This window comes from Paramisgurnus dabryanus, chromosome 12 (assembly GCF_030506205.2).
Source record: "Paramisgurnus dabryanus chromosome 12, PD_genome_1.1, whole genome shotgun sequence".
NCBI lineage: Eukaryota > Metazoa > Chordata > Actinopteri > Cypriniformes > Cobitidae > Paramisgurnus > Paramisgurnus dabryanus.
In genome coordinates this window covers 4,681,479-4,704,610 of record NC_133348.1, presented here as the reverse complement: position 1 = coordinate 4,704,610, position 23,132 = coordinate 4,681,479, and the positions used below count along the sequence as shown (strand labels likewise).

Here is a 23,132-nt window from a genome sequence, read left to right as displayed (position 1 = left end):
TTGAGATTACATTGATTATGTAGGAAATCAATACATTTACAGCAATTCAAAGCCTGCTATTTATACTTCTTTGACTGAAAGAAAAAGGCTTTTAAAGGTTTTATAAAAAAAAATGAAGACAACACATTTTTTAACATTAATCTTAAACGGGTGGTCTTCTTCCTTCGCTTAGTTTTTCAGTTTACAAAGTCCATCATCTAAATAGGGATTGCGCACAGCGCCAGCGCAACTGGCTTTTAAAGGGGATGAGAGATAAGACTCTCATTGGTTTATTGCACGTTACGCCCAAAACACACCCATTACTCATTAGGAAAATATGTACAACCCATTTTAACCGTGTGCTCGGCGCACAAACCATTTTTCCTGTCTTTAAATTAGCAAAAGTGGCATGGGACATGCCCATTTAGACGTTGCGCTGTGCGCTTTAGACGATGCACTTAGATCATTAAAATAGGGCCCATTATCTCTTTCCCCGCCATTGACGAGTTATCTCGTCAATTAAGGGAAAACATTTACACAAAAAAAACGTGTTCCTGATGAGTTTTTATGTTAATCGGTAATACTGCGATTATCCACTAGTTGCCGCTTTTACCCAATTTATAAAGAACTAAAGCAAAAAAATATTTACTAATTTTAAACTCTATATGCATGTTTTGATAATCGTTCTGAATCTGATCTCTAACAAAATTCCTTCACAAAAGTGCAATTATTTCAGCTTTTTGTTAAAAAAAATATATATTTTTGAATAAAAATACCCATACTTAGAAAAAATATAGATAGGATGAAACTTTTTTTCCCGTTTTGTTTGTTTGTTTGTTTATTGTTTGTTTGAAAGCAGTCTGTTCTTTTATTTGATATATTTGTATGTTTTTAAATTTTTAGAAAAAAGAAGGCATTTTGTGAAACCTTTGTAAAAATCACAAATAATGCTAGCGGGCAACTTTTCACAAAAGGCTGCGGGGAATGAGTTTAAGATCTCTTTGTCTTTAAGTATTAGTAGAGCATTCCACATGTAATTGTATAGCCGGAAGCAGATCTTACTACCATGTGTGAACGGGCCGTGAGCGTCCCGTCTGATATAAATCTGTGAGATGGATCCAGCCCTGCAGAAGGAGTCGATGTGACAGCAGGTTGGATCTCAGAAGCAATCTTGACTGATAAGCCAAAATGAAGCTAATTGAATTGAGCCATAAATCAGCAGCTCGGTTCAGCCAGGCTGAAAAAGAAGCAAAGTTTGGCTCATGAAGATGCGAGCTCATAACAGATTTGGGTCCAGAAAAAGAGGCGCTGGGTTACGGCAGGCCCTCTGCGAAGGAGTCGTTCTATTTATCATGTCCATCGAATCTCCCTTGTTACCATCATTATTTCTAGACAAGGAGGTATATAGAGTGTCCCAAATACACAAGAGCAGATGGTCGGATCCATTGGCATCCAGCCCCGGTCATCTCAAGCCACTGGCTGTTTATGTCCAGCTAACTCAATCTTCATTTTTACTCCAGTGGTGCATTCAGTCACTGGTGTGCAGCATCTGCTTTGCTTCATATCTTTTACATTTGATTGATTTCTTTGCTTGGTACTCACGGTGATGCCTCTTTAGCTCCTGACCCCCACAAAAAATATAAAATTTAAAATGGGTAATAAAGTAGCAAGCAATGGAAATAAAATAACTTAAAACAGATTTTTTTTAGATGGAAGGGTACATGTATTATTTTGTACATGCTGAGTAAGAGTAGCTAACTAAAAATATGTTGCTAACTAAAAAAGTGTGGACTAGACTTAGATGCTCAAGTGTTTCACTTCAGATAACTGTAATGCTGCGTACAGACCAGCCGCGGTAGAGGCGTCAAGTGTGAGTGATTTCAATGTTAAGTCAATGAGGTCTCGCGGCGCGAATGTGGCATTTAGCGCGGCGCGGTAGACGCGATTCTGCCTCATTTGCGCATCTAGTTCGCATGTATGCCGCGAATTAAATGTTGCTGCGGAAAACGCGCAAGTTGAAATTTTTTTACCTTGACGGAAAAACGCGCCGCGTTAACCAATCACGAGCTTGCTCTAGTAGTGATGTGATTACAGAAAACGAGCGAAGTTCAAACACGACTGGTGTGAACGCACGGTAAGGGTTTGTTTTTGATGGATGGATGAACTTTTTGTATCTTAAAAATGGGGCACTATCTAATGTCATTATAAAGCTGAAAAGAGCCAGAATATATTTTTTTTATAACTTTGACTGTGTTTGGCTGAAATAAAAAAGTCATATACACTGAGGATGGCTTCAGGGTGAGCAAAATTAGCCTGGTCCAACCAGGCTCTCGTACATTCATTTCATTTGTACAGAGAGTCTGGCCACGCTCCATTGCAAAGCGTTACTTCCGTTAAGGAGGGTCCTCTGTTGAAGTTTAAAACTATTGGATCTGCGCAGAGTCACTCAGGATCTGCCATACGCAGTCGCTAACGTGTGGTCGTGATGTATATCATGTGCCGAAACCGGACGGAAACAACAAGTACGAATAATCAGACCAACAAAACTTAGCAAACCTGGTTCTTGCTCCTGCTTAAATTTCTGTATATTCGGCAGTTTTGCAACAATGGACCGAATAGCTTTTCTCACGTCTTTCTCCACTGCCATTACTGAACTACAACTCAAACTGACGCACGACCTCAACGTCATCATTTTTAGCCACCCCCCTCTGTTCGCTGATTGGACCTGCAGATTTTTGCAGGAGAAAACAAAACTCTATAGAGCAATCCCAGACGTTCTGCTGAAGCGAAATGAAAATTAAGCGGAAGCACGTAGGAGGGCGGAGCCAGGCAAGAGCAAAATATGGGCTAGTTTTTTATTTTTGGGTTTGCAGAACATTAAGTTAGGTGAACTACTTCCAAAAGTTGAATAAACTTAAAAATGTCTCATACTCTAACTTTTTACCCTTTACATGAACACCCACTTTCTTGGTTCTCAAACTGGATCTCCAGTGGTTATGTCAATGGCAGCCTTGATGGCGTCATCCCTGTAAACTGCTAACAGGTCAACTAGCCCCTAAAGTCAGAACACAACAGCCAAGTTTAGAAACCTCAACATGTTTCTGTGAGCGTCAGAAGCCGTTACGAAACGCCGTTTGAAAAGCCATTTCCTTTAGAACTGGTTCAATGAATCCGAGGAGATGTCTTCTAAAAGGACACAATAAGTGGAAATAATTTTCTTGTTGAGACTGCTGTGGGTGGCTGCAAAGGGAGACGTGCGAAAAGTGAATCATCCTGAGGATGTGACCTTCTGTCAACGAATTCCTGATCGTCCTCTTTAAAGACGCACACCTGCAAAACAATGCATGAAAAGAAACTCCAAGCGGTGACACTGAAATATATAATTCTCAGAAATATATAACATGATTTGTATGAATGAAAAACATGCAGCAGTCTGCCAGGGAAAACACGCAATGTTTGTCATTACAATTCATCTTTTTGCTCAAATTAAAGTCATATAGAAGATATTTTAAAGCAAGCTGACAGCTAAAATGCAGCAAATTGAAAACAGAAAAGTTTTATAATGCTTTGAATAATTATTACAAGGGGAAACTTGACTGATGTCAAAAGTGAAATTCAAAGTTACCAAGCAATTAAAATGTCAAAATCAAATATAAACTCTAACAAAGCTTGATTTTCTTCAATGTAAGTAAACTTATAAAAGAGTTTGTCCCTTTTTGACCTAAAGCTGGCTCAAAAATAAACCCAGCATTTTTTTTGAGTTTATGGTTGGGTCAAACATGAATATTATAGCCAACGGTTGGGTTTGTATTTTATTTTACCCAACTATGCACTCTAACAAATGTTGTGTTATTTTTAACCCAGCAATGGGTTAGAAAGGGACAAACCCTTTTATAAGTGTACTTACATTGAAGACAATCAATCAGACTTGATTTGTGTTTAATTACTTCTCGTCTTTAACCCCTTAAGTGGCGCAAATACCCTTTGAGTGGGGAGGGGGGTGAAAATGTGATATACACCTTCAAATAAATATATCTCTGGCATTTTCTGTCTAATAGCCTCTTGGTGTTTTTTTTACAAATAAATTGTTATAGCAGTTTTCATTTATTTTAATAAATACAAACAATTTAATAACATTATAAATAATCAAATTATAAAAATATAAATATTTTACAAAAGTAATAATGCACACATGAAGCCATAAATTTCAAGTTAAAATCACAAAAGGTTTGTGTCACACTTTTAGTGGTTTTACCAGCCACGGCCACTAGGTGTCAATGGTTTGCTACATACTTTTGTCACAAATTCATAAATTACTGTCACTGCATTATTATTAATGCAAAATGGTTTTGAAATGGGAAAACTACATTCTTAGAGCTTTCCAATGATACCTAGTTTATTTGTCAACATTTTTGAAGATTTATAATAGGATATAAAGTTTTTATTGATATATAATAATTAATATGATTTCCATTTACTACATAATTTCTATCATTAGATGACCTTGAAATATGAAAACTACATTCTGAGAGCTTTCTAGTGATATATTGTTTGTCATGATTTTTTAGGTTTAGAGTATGGTTTTAGTGTTATAAATATGTAAAAACTAATTTGGCCTACCTGTGGCCTCTTGACATTTTAGAAACTGACTCTCACTACATCATTATTCTCCCAAAATGGTGATTTAATATGAAAACTACACACTTAGAGCTTTCCAACAATATATAGTTTGTCAAAATTGTTTAGGTTTAGAACAGTGTATTAGTATTACAAATGTATAATAACAACGTGGGCCCACCTGTATAACTGTGGCATTTTAGAAATTGTCTCTCACTATGTCATTCCTTTAACAAAATGATGATGATAAATGAAATCTACACCCTTAGAGCTTTCAAACAATAAATAGTTTGTCATGATTGGATAAGAATTCACATGAAAAACACTGAAGTAAACCTAGGCGTCCCACTGGCAGCACAATGACATTTCGCAGGATATAAATGTTTTGAAGCACACTCTCTTCATAAATGAATCAATTACTCTCCCTACATAATTTATTTTATAAAACACTAATTTAAATATGTATTCTAGAGGAATAGACCTTTCCAACAATATATAGTTTGTTGTGATAGACATAACATTTACATTTTAAAAAGGTCCTAATACAGTATACCATAATGGTACAGGTATATATGGGGAACCAGTATGTACCTCTTAAGGTACCAGTGTGTACTTTTTGAGGTACCAATATGCACCTTTTAGAAAAGTGTAAATTTTTTACCTTCTTGTACACTGCCAGTGGTACTGCCACAGTGTTAACATGAAAAGGAAATATACCCAGGGATATGGACTGGCGTCTATGTTTTTATTACACAACATATTTAACACTGTAAGCTTATTAATACACAGAATTATATATTTATATACGGTCTCTATAGTCTAAATGACTTCATAAACCCCTAGGACAACAGTAAGCTCATTAATGTCTTTCAAGATATACAAAAATGTGATTGACATTGTTTACATAAAGCGGTCACTACTGGTGTCATAATTTTAACATGGCCTCTGCAAACATTTACTATCAGATGATATATGTCAGGTTGTCACAGATGAGACATCAGTCTTTTTTAAAGTTAGCGCCTAGAGCTTTAACAGCAGACTGCTAGAAATAGCCATCATGTGACATGTGACTCACGCATACTATGAGCTATTTCTACATTATATAAGGCCTGTCTGACCAAGAAATGTCGGTTCAACGATGATACTTATTTGCTGTGCTATACTGTAACATACAAATAAATAGTAAAAAAAATCATACATTGTGATTTCTGGATTTTTTTTAGATTATGTGAGGAAAATAATATATATATATATATATACATATATATATATATATATATACACATATATATATACATATATATATATATATATATAAATATATATATATATATATATATATATATATATATATATATATATATATATATATATGCCCCCTCGGTTTTTTGCCCCAAATGGATTTTGCATGCAACCTCAAAATCAAAGAAACATCCATTAATCTGTTACATGTCTTTTAATCTGTTTAATCTGCAAAATATTATTAATTCTCTGCTGCATTCTTGTCACAGATTTTTGCCATTTTGATAGTGTTTTGATCGTGTTACATTACTTCTGGCGGCAGGCGCTGCATTCAGCGCAGTCGCAGACGTCATCAGCGTATGAGTGCGCTCACAAGCTGTTTGCTGTTGCTGCAGCATTTTGCTATCTGAGGAATTAAACGTGTTAACGCTCACAACAATTCCAAACCCCAGTACAGTAATGTGCAGTTAACCTCCTCTGTGTAGAAAATGTTTGGTTTAAAATGTGACCGTCTCGACGTTCACTGCTTCTATTTATGTAAAGCTGCTTTGAAACAATTGACTTTTGTGAAAAGCGCTATATAAATAAAATTGAATTGAATTGAATTGAGTTATATTAATAGAGATTTCTAGATTCATCTTCTTGGTACAACGCCAAAGTTCGCCAGAGTTCACGGGGACGCGGAATCACACATGCTCACATATGAGGTAAAATTGAATGCAAAAATCCGTTCCTCTAATAATTTTATCTAAAGTTTTTTAATCATTATTGAAAATTAAACTCACGTGGCTATAGCTTATGTCATTTTTGTTGTTTATATACTTTATGGATTTAAAATTATATTCATTTTATAGGATAAAGCAGTTTTTGTGCAAAATGGATTAATGACACAATTAAACAAGTCATTAAACAAAATGTAAATAAACAAAACATGCCGTTTCAGATGTATATATGATGACAATATGTCATTATTTCGATTAAATAGTATTTGATATGAAGGTTAGTCAACACTTTTATTTTGAGGTTTTTGCATGAAGGCAGGGACGCTCAAAATAGTGCCATGGAAAAGACTGAAAGCTCTTTAATACTTCGTTTGATGTCTGTGTATGCACACATTTCTGTGAGCTGTGCACACTTTGCCCCCTTAAAAAAAATTGGTGCATGACGCTAGTGTTGTAGTTCTCGAGACCGTTCTCGGTCTCAAGACCGGTCTCAAGACCACTTTTTAAAGGTCTTGGTCTCGTCTTGGAATTGACCGCATTTTTCTCGGTCTCGTCTCGTCTCAGACAAAGAGGACTCGGAATTTTATTTCAAGACTGGTCAAGACCACAACTGATGCAAAAAATTATTTTCAAGAAAAAAAATTCTTAGTATTTTTGTCTTGTTTTCAGTAAAAATATCTAAAAATTCTTAAATAAGAAAAGAAATTTAAGAAAAGAAAATAAGTCTAGTTTTTAGAGCAAAAATATCAAATTTAAGTGATTTTGTGCATAAAACAAGCAAAAAAATCTGCCAATGGGGTAAGCACGTTTTTCTTGAATTTTTCTTGAATTTAGTGTTTAAGAAAAAAGTTCAAGATTTTTTGCTTAACCCATTGGCAGATTTTCTTGCTTGTTTTATGCACAAAATCACTTAAATTTGATATTTTTGGTCGAAAAACTAGACTTATTTTCTTAAGAAGTTTTGCTCATCAAGAAAAAGCATCTTAATTTAAGAATTTTTAGATATTTTTACTGAAAACAAGACAAAAATACTAAGAACATTTTTTCTTGAAGAAAATTTTATGCAGTGCACATCACAAATTATTTTTTATCATTAATTGTATGCAGTTTATTCAGGTTTGGCATATGATGTTGGCATTGTTTAAGCATTGTTTAAGTTTCTCCCAATGACAATTTTCTAATTTTATTACTAAAAACACCTGCATTGTGTTAAGTGAATGGCAAGCGATGGAAAGACAGTTCAGATTAAATGGTTAAGTTGATTTCAGCTCTTTAGTGTTTGTTCACTTTTATTTGCTTATAGACAAAAATAAATTCCCACATATCTGCAATGCCTTTGATTATTTTATCAACTTCTCTGATGGCACGCACACACAGACAATAAGTGCCTAATCACATGCATATTCCACTTGCAATGGTCTTGGTCTTGACTTGGTCTTGGCCTGTCTTGGTCTTGACTCGGTCTCGACCCTTTAAAGTCTTGGTCTTGTCTCGGTCTTGGCCTGTCTTGGTCATGACTTGGTCTCGGTTTAGGTGGTCTTGACTACAACATTACATGACGCCCCTGATTTAACTGGCACAAAATTGTTCTTTGACGTACACAGTAGGTCCTTAGCGTATATTGTAATGCAAAGTACAACATTTCACAAGGTACAAACATGAACCTTTCAGGGTACCACAGTTTTGTACCTATATGACAATGTATACTTTGGCAACTAGATAGGCGCACAAAGTGATTTACAAGAATTCCCCTTGTGTGTTTACCCAAAAATCTTTCTTTCTGCGCTATTGATGGATAGCACACAGCGCTAGTGGTTACAGGGGTCAGTTATAGCAGCAAATAAATTTTAAGGACGCTTAAATGGAATGCGGCGACAGGCCGTAAAACACCCATCTGCTATCCACATCCATCAATTTTATACCCCGGCACTGGTGCTTTTAACCATTTTGAATTGATCCTGTGTTTTCACGCACCGCTGTCAGCTACATTATTATTTTTATCATCTAGGTAAGTGACAAACATAGCAGGTGACTTGTTAAATGAAAAATCCCTTCAGCCAGAGACAAATGCCCCGTCTTGACGGGAGAAATCGAAAATGTTTTCCCAACTAAAGGTGAATTTGCTGAAGGTGAGTAAGTTTGTTAGGAAATCGAGGTATGTTATTGCTTTATTAGTGGAATATAATGGAGATCAGCCACTGCTGGCGCATCTAAATTGAGAATAAACTACAATCCCAACTCTGTTCTTCATCTAACCGATCTAGGGTTATTTTTTACTTCGAGGAGATATTTGGCTCAGGCTGGTGACAGTCTGATAGGTTCATTAGATTTTAATTCAGCCATGCAGCAATGACGGGCCTGTGGGCGAACTGCTCATTGATTTTAATAGCCGTAAGTGATCCGCAGACACGTCTCGGGTTAATGATACAACATCATGCTTGTATGCGGGATGCTTGTACTACCTGCCTGTTGCCCTCTTCGGTAATTTTAACGTGTGGTTCTTACAGGCCTTCTGCTCTGATGGGGTTCATCCGGTGAAAGTGAAATGAACCGAGTTCCCATCCAGCAGCAGTTTATGGTTTCATTACAAAGCTGTCCTTTGGTTTAATGCTACTGTATCTGGGATTCATTTTTTTTTTTTGTCGTTTATTTTGCTGTTAATCGTATTGTAGTTATGCATGGTACCAGTGGCGGCTGGTGACTTCTTTTTTCGAGGGCACTCGATGCGCTTGTGTGTTGCGCATCGAGAGATCCTGTGTGCATCACGTGTCTTGTCAAAATAGGTGCCTGCTGAAGACGCGTCTAAAAGGTTTATGATAAAAGAGACACTTGCGTTTGCCAGATACTCGCATAATCTCATGTGTAATCACAGTTTAGTGTTAAGTGAGTGTCTTGCGTGTATTTTGTGAACGTGAGCGTCTATTTTATCATAAACGGTTTTGACGCGTGTGCAGCAAAAACTTATTTTGACAAAACATGGTTCACATGACGCAACAAACACATATTTTGAAAACACAAGCAACGCAGATGACACTCCGAACACTTATTTTGAATTTGCGCCCCTCGGATGAGCTGTCACAAGCCGCCACTGTCAGATAATGCAATACACTGGCATACGTACTTTAGTAAGCACTCTTAAAAATTAAGATGGTAAAAAGTTTCTTGATGCCATCAAAAACAATTTCTTTCATACCATTTTATAATCCAAAGTTTTCACTACAAAGAAAGGTAGATTTAGAAAAAGGGGACCATTTAGCCAAAAATGGTTCTTGGTAATATGAAGCACCTTTATTTTCAAGAGTGTATGCTGGTTTGTAATAAGGGCATGTAAACACGCAGGTTATTAAATAAGATATGGATGGGTGTAAATGTACTAAACATAATAAAAAACAAATTACAGTGTATAGCTAAGCGAAAGGCTTGAGGAACATAAAAACATTTCTGTATAAAGTTAAGCCGCCAACAGCTGTAATGTTCCCACAAGCTTCTGCATTGAATCATTTAAAGCTCTCGGGTTGTTATAAATGTCAGAGCTGATTCATGGTACAGCTGTGGTGCTGTTTATTATTTACTGTAGTTTTAAAGCAGTGAGAATGGAAAAGCATTTACAGGTACTTAGCATTATTTTAGCTTTACTATTAGCTGAAACAGATGCTGGATTAATATACGCAGATAGGAAGAGGGTTTGTAATGGGTGATCAATGCCTATTTGCACAAAGGATTGCTCTAAGAGCCGAGACATATATTAGTAATTAGTGTTAAACAATGTACATTTTTTAAGGTCGACTCAATAAAGGGGACATTTCACAAGACTTTTTTAAAATGTTAAATAAATCTTTGGTGTCCCCAGAGTACGCATGTGAAGATTAAGCTCAAAATATCATAGAGATAATTTATTGTAGCATGTTAAAATTGCCACTTTGTAGGCGTGAGCAAAAGTGTGCTGTTTTTGGGTGTGTCCTTTAAAATGCAAATGAGCTGATCTCTGCACTATATGAAAGTGCCGTGGTTGGATAGTGCAGATTAAGGGGCGGTATTATCAAAACTGACATCACAAGGGGAGCCAAATTTCAATTAGCTATGCTTGCAGAGAATGGTTTACCAAAACTAAGTTACTGGGTTGTTCGTTTTCACATTTTCTAGGTAGATAGAAGCACTGGGGACACAATTATAGCACTTAAACATGGAAAAGGTCAGATTTTCCCTTTTAAATGAAAACATGGAACATAAGGGGCCCTATTTTAACGATCTGAAACGCAAGTGCCTTTGTGGGCGGATCTTGGGCGCTGTTGCTACACTGTCAGAAATAGGGGTACAGTAGGGGTCCATTTCTGTCCCCCAAGGTACAATCTACATAAAAGTACCCCAAAGGGCCCATTATTGGACCTCAAAGTACATGTATGTACCTTTTTGAGGGTCAAAAAGGTACATATTTGTTCCCAAGCATTAAAAGGTACATTTTTGTACCATTTCTTTTAAAGGATAAGGTACAATGCTAAAAGATACAGCCTCTTGCCATTTTTTTATTTGTTGTTCTAGACAACTGCTGTAAATCTGGTCAATAAAGTAAGTAACCATTGTGTCAATTTTGTTTCCTTTAGTTGGGCACATGGGTCTTGAAGTAGTGTTAGTTTTCTTCTGTTCATTGACAATGTGTTTAATTTAAAATTTTATTTGAAATTTTAATGAAAAAAAGTTAATTTCAATTCATAAAAACTGTGCTGTGAACTCAAAAACTGCAATTGATTAACCATTACTTACAAACTAAATAAATACTGAATAACTAAATCCCTCACACACAATGAAAAAAAAAACGCGCTTTTATTTTGACACGCGCCCATCCCCCCACATCTCACGGTCTGACTGGAGTCGAGTTTCACAGAGCAACGCAACAGGAGGATGACACAACAGTTATAAGAGCATTAACAGGTAAACACTGGAAAATCCTTCCTTCATCACCTTTAAAGCATTTTTAAACTTTAAAAATGTGTTGTTTGTCGTGACTCTTAATTTTAATACTGATTCGGTTACGGTAATTTGTGTAAAGTTGTATACGACGTGACAACGCGACATTGACACAGCACTATTGCCTCATTTTAATAGACTCATTTTAATGAGCTGGTTAATGTTCATTAAGTACACCACAGTTCTGTAAGTGGAGAAATAATTCATATTTGTGTGTTTTTCTCTCAGTAAGGACTAACATTAACTGACTGTCTGTCCTCAACCAAAGTCATTCAAGACCTGTAAAAGGTAACATTACCACATTTATTAATGTATTTTTATGTTGTTTGAGTACACCATAGTTCTGTAAGTGAAAAATAATCCATATTTATGTGTGTTTTCTCACAGTTTAGCACAAACGTTTCCCGCGCAAGTTTGAATCTCTCTCAGTCAGGGGAGATTGACTGACTGACTGACTGACTGACTGACTGTCTACACGCCACCAAACAGTAATTTATACAGAAACCTTTTAAAGGTAACTTTACCACATTTATTCATTAATTTATTATGTTGTGTGAGTACACCACATTTCTGTAAGTGGAAAATTAATTTATATTTGTGTGTTTTTCTCTCAGTAAGGACTAACATTAACTGACTGTCTGTCTGTCTGTCTGTTCTCAAGCAAAGTCATTCAAGACCTGTTAAAGGTAACATTACCACATTAATTAATGTATTTTTATGTTGTTTGAGTACACCATAGTTCTGTAAGTGAAAAATAATTTATATTTGTGTGTTTTCTCTCTCAGTAAGGACTAAGGTTAACTGACTGTCTGTCTGTCTGTCTGTCGGTTCTCAACCAAAGTCATTAAAGACCTGTTAAAGGTAACATTACCACATTTATTAATGTATTTATTATGTTAAGTGAGTACACCACAGTTCTGTAAGTGGAGAAATAATTTATATTTGTGTGTTTTTTCTCAGTTTAGCACAAAAGTTTCCAGCACAAGTTTGGATCTTTACCATTGAGGGTGGCTGACTGTTCTCGACCAACCATCATTCACACGCAAAAACTTTAAAGGTACCACATTTATTTATGTTGTGAGTAGTGTTGTCACGATACCAAAATTCTTGGTTCGATACCGATACTATGTCAGTGGTTTCGATTCCGATACTTTTTCGATACTTTTCCTGAAAAGGGAGAAACACTCTCAAATCTCATTGCTGTAATATAAAATTAAAAACGGGACAACATTCTTATCATATAACACACTAATAAATGAACAGCAGATATATTAAACATTTAAGCAAAATATAAAATATATCATATCAAAATTTAAAAAATTAATTAGAGCAATGGCATTCAAGGTAAAAAAAGAATAATTTTACCAGCATTATCTTAGTTTTTCTCTAGTGAGCGTTAGCATAGTAAAAAAAGATAAACAAGTACTTAAACAAATGCATTGCTTATTATAGTGTAAATGTGAAAATATACCTCACTGAACGACATGAGGGTTAATAAATGACGTGTTTTTGTGAACTTAAAGCACAACAGTATCTGGGTTCATTTACTTTTTACCACAGTAAAAGTATTTTCTTGTCAGCTAAAATGCTGTCTAATTTCCCAAGTCTGATAACTGTGAGGCGATTGTATTAACTTGGATCATTACAGGCAAAACGTGACAACACGCATATCAACAACAAAAGTCTAGAATTAATACTTTGGGATGATTATCAATCTCTCGTCGGCGTGTCGGTCCTTTAGTGCTTTGCTAGCGCCGTTAGCACGCGGCTCTGTAGCAACGCATATTTGGCTTACTTCACTTGTGTCCTTCGGGTTCGCATGTTTTTTGACTCGCATCCGAAAAAACCTCCACACAGCAATGCTGCTTGGCTTTCTTGTACTGTTAAACCGGAGCGAACGAGATGATGAGAGGAGGCGGAGCACTGCATTCACGTGCACTGTGTGTGCGGCGCCGTTTAAAAGAAAAAGAGAGAGAGCGAGAATGCGCAGCTGGTGTTTGCAGAGTTACATAAAAAACAACTCGCAGCTCGTCTAGGAGTATCGATTCCGCGGGACACGAGTATTGGAATCGTTTTAAAATTTCCGTATCGATATGTATCGAAATATCGATAATTTTGACAACACTGGTTGTGAGTATACCATAGTTCTGTCATTGGAAAATTTATTCATATTTTTGTGTTTTTTCACAGATAAGTATGAACGTGCCCAGAGCAGTTTTCGATCTTTACCATTAAGGAGGCTGACTGACTATCCTCTACCACCCGTCATTAACACAACAAAAACTAAAGAAATGTTACTCCATATGGACCTATTCATTTACTCATTATGCTGTGAGTACACCACAGTTTTATCAGTGAAAAAATTTATATTTGTGTGTTTTCTCACTGCTTGGCAAGGACAGATGTGGCCCTGTTAAAAATGTTTAAATGTTGTTTGGTTAAGGAACAGCACACTGATTTTGTTTTAAAATATTCCTGTTTGGACAGTCTGTTAAAGTCAAAGGAATACTTGATATATTTCTAAGTAAAGTGTAAATGAAAAAATTAGTTTTTAATGTTGTGACTGAACACAATGTTGTGAATGATTTGGACTGAACAGCACACTTCTGTTTTATATCTGAACCTTTTGTAAAATAAATGATTGTTCATTAAACTCACTGTGTATTTTATCTTTTCTGTTATCATTTTTTTATACTAATGTTTAAAATTTACCTTTACTCTAAACAATTGGCTAAACCAACACAAATACACTGAGTCATATGCACTTATAATTTAAAGTTTACAATATTTAGATTGAGATATATGTATAAGTTTTAAAACCATGAGTGTACCCTGTCAAAGCCATTTTTGTACCCTTTTTGAAGGGTCCATATTTGTACTGTTAAATAAAGGTACAAAATTGTCACTAGAGGTACAAAACTGGTCCCTTAAGGTACAAATCACAAGGGTACAATTTTGTACCCTCTGCCAAGGGTACAAAAACTGTACCCTTGAGGGTACAGCCCCAGTGACAAGCCATTGTACCCCTAAAGGTACAATTATGTACTTTCTTTTCTGAGAGTGTATTTTCCCGGCGTGAGAAATAACTCTTGCGCCAGGCGCAAATCAATAAGGGGTTGGTCTGAAGTAGGTTCATTATTCATAGGTGTGGTTTGGGCGTTACGTCAAATAAACCAATCAGAACGCTATCCAACATTCCCTTTAAACGCAAGTGCGCAAGTTCCATGGCGGATTGCTATTATTATGACGGATTTACCAGGCGCACGCCAGGAGCGGTTCACAGCTGAGGAGACCGACGTTCTTGTAAGAGCAGTCAAAGACAGAGAAGTTGTTTTGGCATCCCCAGGACGTTGCGCCGCAAACGCTACAATGATGTCAGGAGACGGGGGAATCCCAAGCTTGCCAGCATAAATCGGGCACACCGTGTAACGGGAGGTGGATCTGCCTCTACACAGGACCTGACGCCAGCAGAGGACATCGCTGCGTCCACCCTCACCGCTGAAAGCCAAGAAACGCAAGCAGTCCAACCCCAAAGTACACTTACAGATCAAGTTCATATACATTAAGGTTTCTTATGAAAATATTTTAATCGTTATTTGCATGAAAAAATTTTACGCAGCCACACAATAAATAAAAACTATCACCACAATGCTCACCACAATGATTTCCCTTATCTCATGTGTTAATATTTTTTATTGTAACAATTTATGATTTGCAAAAATAACTGTTGCATCTGTGTAGATTAGATAAGCAGTGTGTGTGCGCGTTGTGCACGCTATACATTATGGTCAAGCAGCGCCCAATAGCATAATGAATAACCCGCAACACGCCACTGACTTTAGACTAGTTTTTTCTGGTCAGTGGCGCAATTGTTTTTTGAAACTGCAAAATAGCATCAGGGATGGTTTGCGCCGGAACACGCCTCCTTTTTTGCGCTGAACCGCCCAGGGAGCGCAAGTTCATTCCCTAGTTTGCCGACGTGCGTCTGTGGAGATAAAAACACGCTGTGCGCCGGTGCAAAATACGAATGATACATGCGTCACTGACAAAGTCAATTGCGCTGGGTGCAAGATAGGGCCCAAGGTAGCTGATAATGTTGAATTATGGTTTTGATAAGGAATGCCATATTATTTATTTGATTATAGTTTGGCAAGAAATATACATGTTTGCTTTCCTTGGTCAAAGAAAATTCTTTGAACATATAGTCTTGATATCTTTTATATACTGATTGAGTAAGATGTCAAAGATTAAAATGAATGTGAAATCAAACATTAATGCTCTTAAACTCTAAATGAGATTATAAAACTTTAGCCTGGATATCACACACAGGCTCATAAGCATAACTTATAAAATGGCATGGTGATTTTCACCATCCTACAGTATTTGTTCTGGGACGACCTTTAGAGGGGCAAAAGCAAACGAGAGGATCTTGAAACGAGGCAAAGGCCGAATGCCATATAGACAGTCTATGATCCATCTAATTAGAGGCAGAATCAAGTCATTTGAGCATCACTAAAGGTCAAAGCTCTCGTGTGTAAAGAATAGGGCCGATGAATGAACCCTTGACCCACACTGAACGAATCATTTCAGACGTGGCCTGAGAGACACAACCTTTATCTCGGGTACATGCAGAGAGATATTTAGGATGGAAAGATGACTTCTGCAAGGTCACAACAAGCTCATTACTACAATACACTGTCAAAAATAAAGGTACAAAGCTGTCACTGGGGCATTACCCTTTAAAAAAAGGTCCTAATATGTACCATTTAGGTACAAATATGTATCTTTGAACTACCACAAACCTTTGAAGTACTAATATGCACTCTTTGGGTACAAAGGTGTACCTTTTTGAAAGGGTACTGTCCCAGTGACAACTTTGGTACCTGTATTATGTGTACTTGAGTCAACCTCATAACATTTGTTTGGATGTTGGAAGGGTTTAATTCATGAATATTCCCGAGATGGTGTCAATTAAAGCAATAAACCCCAAGAAGCAGTGGGTTACCAGTGCATTTTATAACAACTAACCCCCTTAGCTGTTATAAAATGCACTGGTAACCCACTGCTTTGAGGGGTTTATTGCGTTTATAAAACGGTTACTTCACATGCATAACGTTAGCGGGATTTTATAAAATAAAACTCAAATAAGTTTAATTATATTAGTACAAATATTACTCTTCTGCCAAACAAAGTAGTTCCTCAGAATCAAGTGTGACTGAAACAGAGCGCAGTTCCCAACCAACACAGACGCAGCAAAGACACAATGAAAATATGATTTAACACTGTGGTGTTTACTTTATAAATCAACATTCATCTAATTTATACATTAACATTTATATTGTGCAACTGTTGAAGTGATTATCAAATATCCTTGGAAGCATGCTGAACTATTTCCCCGTCAGCGGTTTTTTTTTTTTAAGTTGCCACCCAGTTTTAGTTTAATGCCTTGCAGAAAAATTATCTTCTTTAAATAAACATAAAATATCAAATGAAAGAACAGACCATCCGCTTTCAAACTAAAACAAACAAAAAAACTTTCTTCCTACCTTCATTTGTTCTCTTATCACCTCTCAAATTTTTTAGCTAAAAGCGGAGTTTTTTAGCTGAAAGCGGAGATAATTCCAGATTCAGAGCCTGATCAGATTCAAAGCCATCAAAACTTACACGCTGTGTTTTCAGTGTTGAGTGAATGCGTCAGTGTTTATATTGGGTAAGATCGCCATTCAGTGGATAATAGCGGACGTATGAACTTGAGTTATAAACTCCTCAGACGTTTTCTCTTTATCGACGAGATGACTAAACAATATTTATTGACATTTATCTGGATATCGCCATTAATTGTGCAATTGTAGACAAATTAAAAATAGGATTAAAGACTGTGGTGTTTATTTTCATAAATCAGTACACAGCAACAGTGGCGCAGTGATACTTATGTAATGTGGTCTGAACCGTGAGGTTACCGGTGTATTTTATCACGGCCTAGAACGCGTTTCAACCAATCAGAATGAAGAACCAGAACTGCCCGTTTTATAATGAACATTGAATGCTTTTGTACTTCAGAATAAAACTGGAGGGAGAGGAATTGAAGTAAAGAAAATCTTGTGAAGGTGGATCGAGTGATCGAAAAAAAATTATATCAAGTTAACAGTTATATCAAGTCCTGCTTACTCTGCAAGGTGAGTTTTATTATTCATGCAGGAAGTAAGTTTGCTTTGGGACTGATATTAATGTGTTGATTGTGCACCAACCGCACCTAATGGGAAAAAACAAAGTAAGGTAAACCAATGAGTCACATGACTAAAAAGGTCACCTATGATGTCAAAGCACATGATATCAATTTATGTTAGGTACGTGCTAACAGGGTTAGTGGGAAGTGTTAACTAATGCAAAACTAAAAACAGTGGGAAAATCCTATCAGATGTGTCCTAAATTGCATAACACAAATAATCAACAAAAAGTCATATTAAGTATAATGTGCACAACATGTAAATATTAAATGTAAGTATATGCATCGAATTCAATACCCACAATGCAACAAAAGGAAAATCTTGAGCATGCACTTTGACAATAAGGAAGCAACATCAACAGCAATCATGTTTATTGTGACTTAAAGGGATAGTTCAGCCAAAAATGATATTAAACCCATGATTTACTCACCCCCAAGCCGTCCAAGATTAATATGTCCATCATTTTTCAGACAAACACATTTTCTGTTGTTTTAGAAAATGTTTTAGATCTTTCAGTTAATCAAATGTAAAGTTATGGGGTCCATTCCTTCAAGTCCAAAAAATTTGCATCCATCCTTCACAAAATAAATCCAAACGGCTCCACGATGATAAACAAAGACCTTCTGAGGGTAATCCGCACGGTGTTATTGTAGAAATATCCACATTTAAAACTTTATAAATGAAAATAACTAGCTTCTGGTAACGCCGCCATCTTAGTCGCATCCGCATTCAAGATCGGAGGGTTCTGTGCTGCTGCTATGTGCCCCCGCCCTCCAAATTTGTCATACGTCACTAAGAAAAGTGCGTACACTACGCTAATACTCTCTCCTGAATACAGAGGAGTCTAAGATGGCGGGGTTCCCAGGAGCTAGTTATTTTCGTTTATAAAGTTTTAAATATGGATATTTCTACAACAACACTGCGTGTATTACCCTCAGAAGACCTTTGTTTATCATCGTTGAGCCGTTTGGATTTAATTTGTGAAGGATGGACGCACTTTTTTTGGACTTGAAGGTCATGGACCCCGTAACATTACATTTAAAGAGCCCCTATTATGGGATACACGTTTTTAAACATCCTTTTGTGTGTAAGTGTGTATTAGTACATGCTAACGATATTCAAAAAGTACATACCTCAAAGAAAACGATGACGCGAGTTATCGTCTCTAACGTTCGAGGACTACAAAAAACACTCGGATTGTAGGCAACAGTTTACTTCCTGGGATTAGTGACGTAGATAAGACCAACATTATCATAGTTCAGCCCTCGCTGCTTTGCTTGGGTACGCCCTCAAAGACGGGGGTGGGGAGCGCCGAGTCAGAAGAGAGCTAAAATGGCGGAGGTTGTGAGTCCCTGCTTTGACTCTGTTTGCAAACTCTTGTTTCATTGTTTAAGCGATTAAATCTCTCGAGTAGACGCGGTCTCTTTAGATGCGAGGGCAAAATAGCACTTTATGGACTTCCACAGAGGACATCATGTTTAATACGGTTCCGGAAAAATCCAGTCAGAAGTTGTTCACGGAGTTTTCACAATAACTGCTTCTCATGAACCGAAGCTGGATTTGCACGACATCTCCTCTTGAAAGTTGGATTACTGTGCACTTCTGGATCACAGGCTGTAAGTATTCACGTTTATTATTTGCCTTTTACTGTACGTTACGTAACCGATAACCAGAGATTAACATAATGTGCGTAGAGCTAAGCTTGCAAGCTAATTGTTTTGTGTTGTAATACTGTATTTCATAAACAACGTACCATATTTACACACGTGTATGTTGAATTATGCAGACTATCGTTTTTTTTATCGATGTTGGTTTAGACATGTTTACAAACTTGCTAAGTTGCTAAGCTAAATACAAATACAAATGCCAGCTAAACTGTTACCAGTAAAATTTGTTCTCATGATCAAACTCAAGAAACTCTAAGTACAGATGATTTGTTTAAAGTTATATGTATTTTACTGTTGTATTTACTTGAAGCTTTCTTAGATTTTGAAACGAAGTAAACACGTAATGTGTGTTGCTAATGTTGGGCCATGTAATATGTAATACATTAACGTTTTAATGAATAGTCTAACGATTTATAGTCGTTGTACTCTATTGTTATAATATGTCTTTTTGACTGAATACATGTTTGTTTTATTTGTCTATATCCTAGATTCGCAGCTGGACACATCCTTCTATACTGTATGCAAACATGCAACATCATTACACACAGTACAAGGAGTCAGACTGGCATATGAGGAGCAAAGGTGTGTAACACATATGATGTATTTAGCTAGTGAAACCACTACCAGTCTTAGATGTATAACTGATGATGACAAAGTTTTTTTTCTCTGCATTATAATAGAAACCCAGGCAGTAGCATCGTTTCACAATGTTTCCATCACCATCATCAGTGGATGCCTTTGCCGTCCGTAGCCTGAGATTTCAGATTTGCAGCGAAATTTTTTTGATTTTCTCATTTATTGGAATGCTGTGCAGGTATTTAAGTATTTTAGTAACTGTGTTAAATAAAGTAGTATTTACTTTTACAATAAATTAATTGCTTGTTTAAATTTTACAGGTATTTGTACCTTGCAGCCATCCATTACAATGTCACCAAGCCATAACAAAAGCAGGAGAGGGAAAGTACAAGGCTATGTTCCCAAAACACACAAGTGACATACCGTAAGCAGTAATGTTTTATTTCAAATACATTCATAATTAAAAACTTAATGTATGAAGCAGGGAAATAAATGATCAAAACAAAAGATTTATTGACTGCAATATTTCTACAGTTATGTGGATGATGTGATCAGGCTTGTGTTTGATGAGGTATTTGAAGATAAGCTGAAGGAAGCCCTGATTCCAATGGACCTGGCATCACAGTTTGAGAGACCTTCAAAGGAGGACGTGATTGCATGCCATCTTCAGTGCAGGGGTCGTCGAAAGCCAAAATTGTGACCGATCTGATCAGGAAGCTCCAAGCGTATCTGGAGAACAACACACGACAGGATGATAACCTTATAGTGTCGTCTTAAATAGCACCAGCTGACAAAGCTTTGATATGCCATTTATCTGAATAGATAGCTGTAAGAAATGAATTGAACAATTTTTGAAACAAGAGCACAATATGGTTACTAAAGTATGTTTATTTATATATTGTTTAACATTTAAATATATATTTGTAATAAATAAAAAAAACTTTTGACTGACTATTATATTTTCTTTAAAGTTACATCTTTTGTTCTTTTGGGTACTTTGTTACTATAATGATACTTTAGTGTTATTGGTTTAAAAATGTAATAAAACTTACTCTAGTCCTGCACCTCAAAGGCTTATAGTCGGTACAATAAATGTTCTGTGTGTAGGGATTTAGACAATTTGTGCAAAACCTGGATGATGAATCACGCAGGTAAGAGGCCCTGGAACCTGTTGCATTCTCCTTAAAACCTAATAAGTAAAAACATAGCACTTATAAGTAAGCAGTCTTTCATAAAAAAGTTTACCATAGTGAAATAATGTAGATCATTCATTTCAATTAATACTTTCTTTGTGCTACATTTGGTGTTTCCATATAGTTTGCACAGTAATATAGTATGTAACAGTCTTTTATAATAAAGTTTACTATAGTAAAATAATGTTAATAAGTGAAATAGTTTTATAATCATTTCAACAAATACTTTCTATGTGCTACATTTGGTGTTTCCATATAGTTTGCACAGTAATATAGTATGTAAGCGGTCTTTTATAATAAAGTTTACTATAGTAAAATAATGTTAACAAATGAAATAGTTTTATAATCATTTCAACAAATACTTTCTATGTGCTACATTTGGTGTTTCCATATAGTTTGCACAGTAATATAGTTTGTAAGCAGGCTTTTATAATAAAGTTTACTATAGTAAAATAATGTTACTAAGTGAAATAGTTTTATAATCATTTCAAAAAATACTTTCTATGTGCTACATTTGGTGTTTCCATATAGTTTGCAAAGTAATGTAGTACGTTATAATTACCTTTTGGATGTCTTTGCAAAACATTTTCGTCTTCGTTTAGCATTCTGGCAGAGCTAAGGACACCTAAAAAAGTTAAATCCATTCGCGTTCATTGACGGAGATCATTTATTTCGTAACGGCCGTCTGAACTCTCTGGATCGAGCTTGAAGTGGTAAGGCAGTACAGACACCATCGTTTATAGAGAAATATAGCGCTTGTTTACGTTGCCTGTGACTCTCAGTCAGAACCAGAAAATCCACGCGTAGTCAGGGGCGTAACCTTTCAAACACACGCCGAACCCAGTTGACCAATAACAGTTGAGTAGTCATCTGACCAATCCGAATACACTAGACATTTTGGAAGGCGGAGACAGGAACTAAATCCGAGCGTTTTCCAGACATGCAGAAATCGGTGAGGTATGTAAGCAATTTATAAGACTCACAGTGCATTAGTTCAAGTTTTAATAACATGTATGTACTATGGGATATTACAATAACGTGCTAACATGCTATTTTATTAGCATAATTGGTGCTCTTTAATTAACTGAAAGATCTAAAACATTTTCTAAAATAACTGAAAATGTGTTTGTCTGAAAAATGATGGACATATGCATCTCGGACGGCTTGGGGGTGAGTAAATCATGGGTTTAATATCATTTTTGGCCAAACGATCCCTTTAATGTTTGATCTGATGCACAATTTCAGCTGATTAAAACATACTTATTTCCTATATAGGCAATTTTATAAGCAAAAAACTTGAATTAAACATGCTGAGACTGTGTGACAACAACGCATACTACTAATTTCACATATCTGTTGTTAAAAAGTATAACAAACATGCAATATACAGTTCGCATTGCATCAGAGTTGTTTCTATGAGTTTTTTTGTCAAATAAACTTTAATTACTATAACTTTTCTATGTTTAATATATCTGCCCACAACTATACCATACTTCACTGTTGGGGCATGTTGTCACAAAATGTCATCATGCAGTACATCAGCTTGTATAATTTCCCAAGTAATAACAGTGGAAATGTTCAAGATAGCTTTGTTGCTGTCAAGACTTTAAGTTTTGTGCCTATAGAGAATTTAACTTTCTAAACTAAAGCCCTTAGAAATATTCACCGGAGTAAAAAGTGTGACAAACAGCCCCTGGTCTCTCCTAAGCAGTTGTTATACAGAGAGAGGCAAAATAAAGAGTGTTGACGTTATCGAAGAAGAGTTTCATAATTATATTATCTTTTAATAAGAAACCTTTTACAACAGCATTCTGTCAATGTCTTTAATTGACTTCATTTAATTGATGGGATTTCTCATTTCTCCCTTTCATTTAACTACACAGACATCACTGTCAAATACCACAGCTAAACTGAAAGCATATCTTCTCTTCTGCAGTCTGGTGC

At 36.1% G+C, this 23,132-nt stretch overlaps 2 long non-coding RNA genes across 6 annotated transcripts; one reads left to right on the top strand and one right to left on the bottom strand.

The window, feature by feature from the left end:
* Positions 1–10,855: 10,855 nt before the first annotated feature.
* LOC141283049 (uncharacterized) lies at positions 10,856–14,585 on the top strand. 5 transcript variants are annotated; one of them, XR_012338022.1, is made up of 7 exons: positions 10,856–11,489; positions 11,754–11,813; positions 11,913–12,039; positions 12,187–12,211; positions 12,311–12,386; positions 12,486–12,582; positions 13,716–14,585. It is a non-coding gene; the product is annotated as an uncharacterized lncRNA (long non-coding RNA). The 5 variants fall into 5 exon arrangements; XR_012338019.1 differs by having other exon boundaries at positions 12,140–12,211; XR_012338020.1 differs by lacking the exon at positions 12,311–12,386 and having other exon boundaries at positions 10,866–10,952; positions 10,986–11,489; positions 12,140–12,211.
* A 5,899-nt stretch (positions 14,586–20,484) lies between these two features.
* Positions 20,485–21,245, bottom strand: LOC141279854 (uncharacterized). Its single transcript, XR_012334684.1, has 2 exons — positions 21,048–21,245; positions 20,485–20,724 (listed from the first exon to the last, which is right to left on the bottom strand). It is a non-coding gene; the product is annotated as an uncharacterized lncRNA (long non-coding RNA).
* Positions 21,246–23,132: the final 1,887 nt, after the last annotated feature.